Source organism: Pongo abelii, chromosome 14 (assembly GCF_028885655.2).
Source record: "Pongo abelii isolate AG06213 chromosome 14, NHGRI_mPonAbe1-v2.0_pri, whole genome shotgun sequence".
Lineage (NCBI taxonomy): Eukaryota > Metazoa > Chordata > Mammalia > Primates > Hominidae > Pongo > Pongo abelii.
Genome location: NC_071999.2, coordinates 39,014,721 through 39,020,594, shown reverse-complemented (window position 1 = coordinate 39,020,594; position 5,874 = coordinate 39,014,721). Strand labels below are relative to the sequence as shown.

Sequence of the window (5,874 nt, the reverse complement as noted above, 5' to 3'; positions counted from 1 at the left end):
AGTGATGAGATGTGGCCTTCTCATTTTTTGGAATGGGGAAATGACAAAAAGCAAGCCTTTCTCCAGGTTTCAAATGAAATTTTTAACCTTCTTCTCTCTCATCCCCCAAAATGATTTTGACCTACTGAAATATAAACAGTCTTAATACAAATAGGCAAATATCCATACCTTCCCGCCATGGCTGCTGGAGGCCATCATCACTACCTCTGAGCAGAGGATGGCTGTGCCACTCACACATGCCAATCTTGGCAAATCTGCCAGGGATCCCTTCACCGAAGCTATGGACTTGGTGTAATAAAACTTTATTTAAAAACAAAATCTGGAATTTACAAGTTCGGGTTCAGCCAACACTGAGACCACCAAAGTGATGGGCAGCCTGGAAACCAAGTACAGAAGCATTGAGTGTGGTCCGGCATTTACGGGGAAATGGAACACTGACAACATGTGAGGCACCAAGACTGCCACGAAGATCAGCTCGCATGTGGACTGAAGCTGACCTTCCATTCATCTTTCTTACCTAATACTGGGGAAAAAACGTGCTAAAATCAAAACGGTACGATCGGGAGCCCATCAGCCTGGGCTGCAATGTGGATTTGGACATCACTGGGCCTTTAATCTGGGGCATCCTGGTGCCAGGTTAGGAAGGTTGGCTGGCTGGCAACCAAATGAATTTTGAGACTGCAAAGTCCTGAGTAACCCAGAGCAACTCTGCAGTTGGCTACAAGACTGATGAATTCTAGCTTCACACATGTGAATGACAGGACGAGAGTTCAGTGGCTCCATTTACCAGAAGGTGAACAAGAAATTAGAAAGTGCTGTCAATCTCTCCTGGACAGCAGGAAACAATAACACTCATTTCAGAATAGCAGCCAAGTATTCAGATTGACTCCGAAGACCGCTTTGCAGGTAAAGTGAACACATCCAACCTGATAGGTGTAGGATACACTCAGGACTCTAAAGCCAGGTATCAAAGTGACACTGTCAGCTCTCCTGGATGGCAAGAACATCAATGCCTGTGGCCACAAGCTCAGTCTAGGACTGGAATTTCAAGCCTAAATGAATACTGTATGATTGTTTAATTTAAAGTATTTTGAAGCATAGCCACCTTCAGAATTTAGTGTATCTTTCAATGTTGTATGTCCAGGATGCAAATATTGCTAAATATCATATCAGACCTTCAGGTTTTAAAGACAATTCAGCTTTAAGGTGTTACCCTTTCAGAAGTACAGAAGAAACCCAATTCCAGAAAAGATCCTTTCAGCTGTAGACTTGGGGAGCTAGGTGGCCTCTCTAGAGATCAGGTTTCTTTTTTATCTAGATATGACTGCAATTGGAAGATGATGATATGTAGGCACTTTGTAAATGCATATTGAGTAAATGAATGAAATTGTGACTTCCTGAGAAATGAACCGTGGTTACCTAACCCTACTTGATGAGAGGCTCCTTGCTAGATGGTGTGTATAAACTCACCTGAAAGGGACTTTTTAAGAAAGCTCTTCATGACCTGTTTCTACTCCAGTTCATCAACATCTCTTTTACACCAAAAGGTCTGCAGGGTGTGGTAACTGTTTCTTTTGTGCCATTTTGAGGTGGAAGAGGGTGCATGTGATGAAGCCAATAATTCAGGACTTAATTCAGTTTTACATTGTGGTTTTTGGTCCTTGGACCAGAGTATGAAATAGCTTCTGGGAGCTCCAGCTATAAGTTTGGAAGAGGCTGTGTGATTGTAATAACATGGTGACAACACTCTGAATCTAAATTGGACTTCTGTTGTATTCTCACCACTCTATTTTTTAGCAGTTTAATGAATACACTTTATATTCTTCCATTTTGTGTGGAATTAGAACCTTCCCTTCAAATACTGTAATTAACATCACTTAAAATAAAATTTGAATAGAATACTGAAACCTCATCCTCCTATTGTCTTTATTAATTAAATGTAAATAAACAGGGAAAAAACAAATAGGCAAGTTCTACTATCTAATTTATTCATTTAGTTTCACATACAGACTTAAAAGAGTAAGTTTATATTAATTTAGCAACATTGCATTTGAAACAATTTTATTCGAATGCCTCATTCGCATCTTGTCTATTGCTTTCACCATTGCTTGACTCACTTTTCTAACAGGTTCCAGGGCCCATGTCTTTCTTACAGTCTAAATTGATCAAGAGATGGTTCTTTTCCATTTGTATGGAGGCCGTCAATGAACATCTCATCTCAAGCCACAAGAAGCCAATTTGTGTATATCTTTTTAGAAAATTGTTTTGTTTGTCTTATAGGTATTTATTTGCAACCTCTACATTATCATTTACTGTATTCCTCCTAAAAGTAATCTTTGAAACTTTAAGCCTTCCTTATATTCAACATTTGAAATTGCATGATCATATACACAGGGGTACAAGTGAAATGTTATAATTTAAATTGTGTTTAAAATAATTTAAACTTAAACTATGTTAAATTTTTGTCTTAAAAAAATTTTATCAGCTACCCTTTAAAAATTTTCAAAATTAGCATTGCTTAAGGTATTTTTAGTCGACTGTGTCTTTCCCAAATATATCTTTATTATTCAAAATTAAGTATTAACAATAAAGCCCATACCATGTAATATCAAAGTCCCTCTTCTCTAAGTGATAATTGTTTAAGAAAAAACGATAAACTCACCTTATAGTCAGGCATATATGGCAACTATTTTACTAGTGCAAAACTTACCTCAGAACCCAAGAGTTCAGAAGGGATTCATATAACTGTTAATGATTCCAAATTATGTTATACCTTCACAGCATAATGAAATTGGCCAAAGCATAATAATAAGTTTCTCTTCCTCCTGTCTCCATATTCCTCTCTCCTCACTTGCCTATGTTTGATTTCTACTCATAATTCAATTCTAGAGCAATTTATATCACTTGCTGGGCCTATTGCAAGCCCCAAATTAATTACAACTTGGTAGTTTGGGGTCATATCAACATAGCCCTTCTCTAAGGGAGTGGTTCACAAATGAGGAAGAACTTAATTTCATGTGATTAAAAAAAGTAAACTTACATCAACAAATTCAGTACCCTTTGAGCATATCACTTACAATTTAATAAAAGTACATTCAGGGGGTCTTCATTAAATGCTGACATTCTTTGAGTGATATTTACCTAATAATATTAGCTGACATTCCCGGTGGTGCTGTTTTTCTGAATTATGTGTGAGCTCTTCCAATTCCTAATAAAAATGTCCTTCTATGCTGCTCATTTCCACATTCATATTTCCAGCCCTGATTCTCACCTAAGCTCCACTCCAACCTGCTCCTCAGAAATCATTTCAAACCTAGGATGTTACACCATCACCTCAAACCCAACATGCACAACAATGAATTTATTTTATTGCTTGTCTGAAGAGTTTTCTAAAAGTTTTGTGTCATTCGCCATGGGAAAGAGGGAATGAAAGTTACACTTAATATAGGATGTATGGGTCTATATAAATTAATTGACATAGTGGTCAGAAAACCCTGGCCATAAAATAGTTCCACTTCCTTATATTACCAAATTTTGCATGCCCGAGCAAGATTTTATAAGTTGAGCTAATAATAAGTACATGTTTTTCTCTGCCTGGGTTTTGTGTATCAAGTGAGAAGTAAACACCTCCTGCTGCTTCTGCTGTAATTCCCTCTGAGTAAGCACTGCTGTGTTGTGTGTGTACATGTGTGTGTTTGTGTATATGTGTGTGTATGTTTGTGTATGTGTGCATGTAGCTGTGTGCTTATGTACCTGTGTCTGCATAGGTATGTATTTGTGAGTGTCTGTTTTTGTGTGTTTCCATGTGTACATATGTGTTTATATGTTTGCATGTGTGTATGTGCACGTGCGAATTTGTGTGCTTGTGTTTGAATGTGTACATGTGTATTTGTGTATGTGTGAATGTGTGTGCAGTGCACACTGTAAGAAGATTAAACCTGGGTCACAAAGTGGAAACCTTACAGTTGGCCTGTCTCCTCTTTGCCCTTCAGCTGGAGCTCTGCCCTTGTAACTTTCAAGTAATTTTCAGGGTAGGTCATTCACATGGTGTCCACCACCAGCCCCTTCAGTCCAGAGTGGGGAATGTCTTGACTGAGACCATCTTACCTTGAAATCAAAGGAACATAATAAGCAAAATAGGATGTTGGTTCCAATTTTTGTTTTCTTGTCCACCACATCCAGTAAAGAGACACCTTTTGTTTTAGTTTATATAAACATCGCTTTAGAGAGCTCAATCTGCTCAAACAATATGGGTTAGAGAAGAGAAGCTGTTTCCCATTTCTACAAACAACTCAGAGACCAGGTACAACATTCTCCTGATAGACCTCCACACACACACACAAACACACACACACGCTCACACACACACTCACACACATGCATGCTCACACACATTCACATTCACACACACACATATATTCACAGTCACACATTCCCACCCACCCACACACTCACATGCACACTCTTATTCACAGACACACATTCACATCCATACACACTTACATACACATATACACATTCATGCCCACACACACTCACACACACATACTCACATACACATACCTTCACACACACGCACTCATATATACAACTATTCACACACATCCACGCCCACACACACTCTCACATAGATATACACACTCATTCACACATATACACGCATTCATGCACACACACACACGCATTCACACCCACACTCACACTTGCACACTCCCCCCCCACACAATCATATACACATCTGCACTCACGCACTTACTGCCACACACATCCAGAAGCACCCACACAGCCTTTTCCCCTTCTCACCGGTCGTATTTGCTCCTCATCTTTCAAGGAACAGGGCCCAATTACTCTCTCTGGTTCTTTTACAGTGTCTGGCCTGTCAGCTCGTCTTCTCCATCTCCACAGCTGTCTCTTCATTTCAGTGCATCTCCTGACACCCGAGTGACTCACAACTTCCTCCTAATGAATCTCCCTGACCCCAGAATCTTTACTCTAGTCCACCTTGTCCTGGCACCAGATTCATCTTCTTGACCGCAACATTTTCTTATTCCAGCAGGTGCCACCTCATTGATGATCAACAAGTCAGGCACATTTAAACATCATTCAATGAGGAAGGGGAGATTGCGAATGTTTCTGGGTGGCTTGGCTGCCTCTTCATATGGGGATAGGGGAATTGACGTCTCAGCCTGTCTCTTAGACTCAATTGCCTTGTCAGCAATCTCCAGAAACATAACCATCTTGCACAGGCCCTCATGGTATATTTCTATTTTTGTGCATGTCCTACCTTCCTAAAAATATCATAAGCTTTCTGAGGATAGGGATGGTGCTGAAGCTGTAAGCTCATCCTCCACAGTGGCTGTCAGGTACCTTCCCGTGCGAGTGACTCCCAGCACGACCTCCATGACCTCTGTGATCTTGGGCAAATCATATGAGTTCTCTGAGCCTCACTTCTCTTTTATGCAAATGAGACAAAGAATACCTGCCTCAAAATGGTCTTGAGAATCATATTAGCCAATGCAGCTAAAAGGCTCACCACAGTACCTGGCACACAGTAGGTACTGAATAAACCATAGCAATGATAATTATTTGCTCAGTGGAATGCAGATCATCAACTAAAATCCTTTGGAGAAATGTCATGCAAGCATTTGCTGCTCTGAAACTCTGCCTAGGATACAAGGAGGCAGGTGTCACAAACAACAAAGTCTCCAAAACCAATTGCCACAGCCAGAGTTTTATCCAGGACTTGGATTTTGAATGGCAATGTTCATAAACAAAGTAGCTGGTTTTCAGGAAACCCCCAAACTCTCCCAGAGATCAGCGGCACCATTCCTTCCCACAAGAGACAACCAAACAGAAAATGAGTTATGTGTGCAA

General features: G+C 40.0%; 1 pseudogene; it reads left to right on the top strand.

Annotated features, from left to right (window-relative positions):
* Window positions 1–217: 217 nt before the first annotated feature.
* On the top strand, window positions 218–1,056 carry LOC100441228 (voltage-dependent anion-selective channel protein 1-like; annotated as a pseudogene).
* Window positions 1,057–5,874: the final 4,818 nt, after the last annotated feature.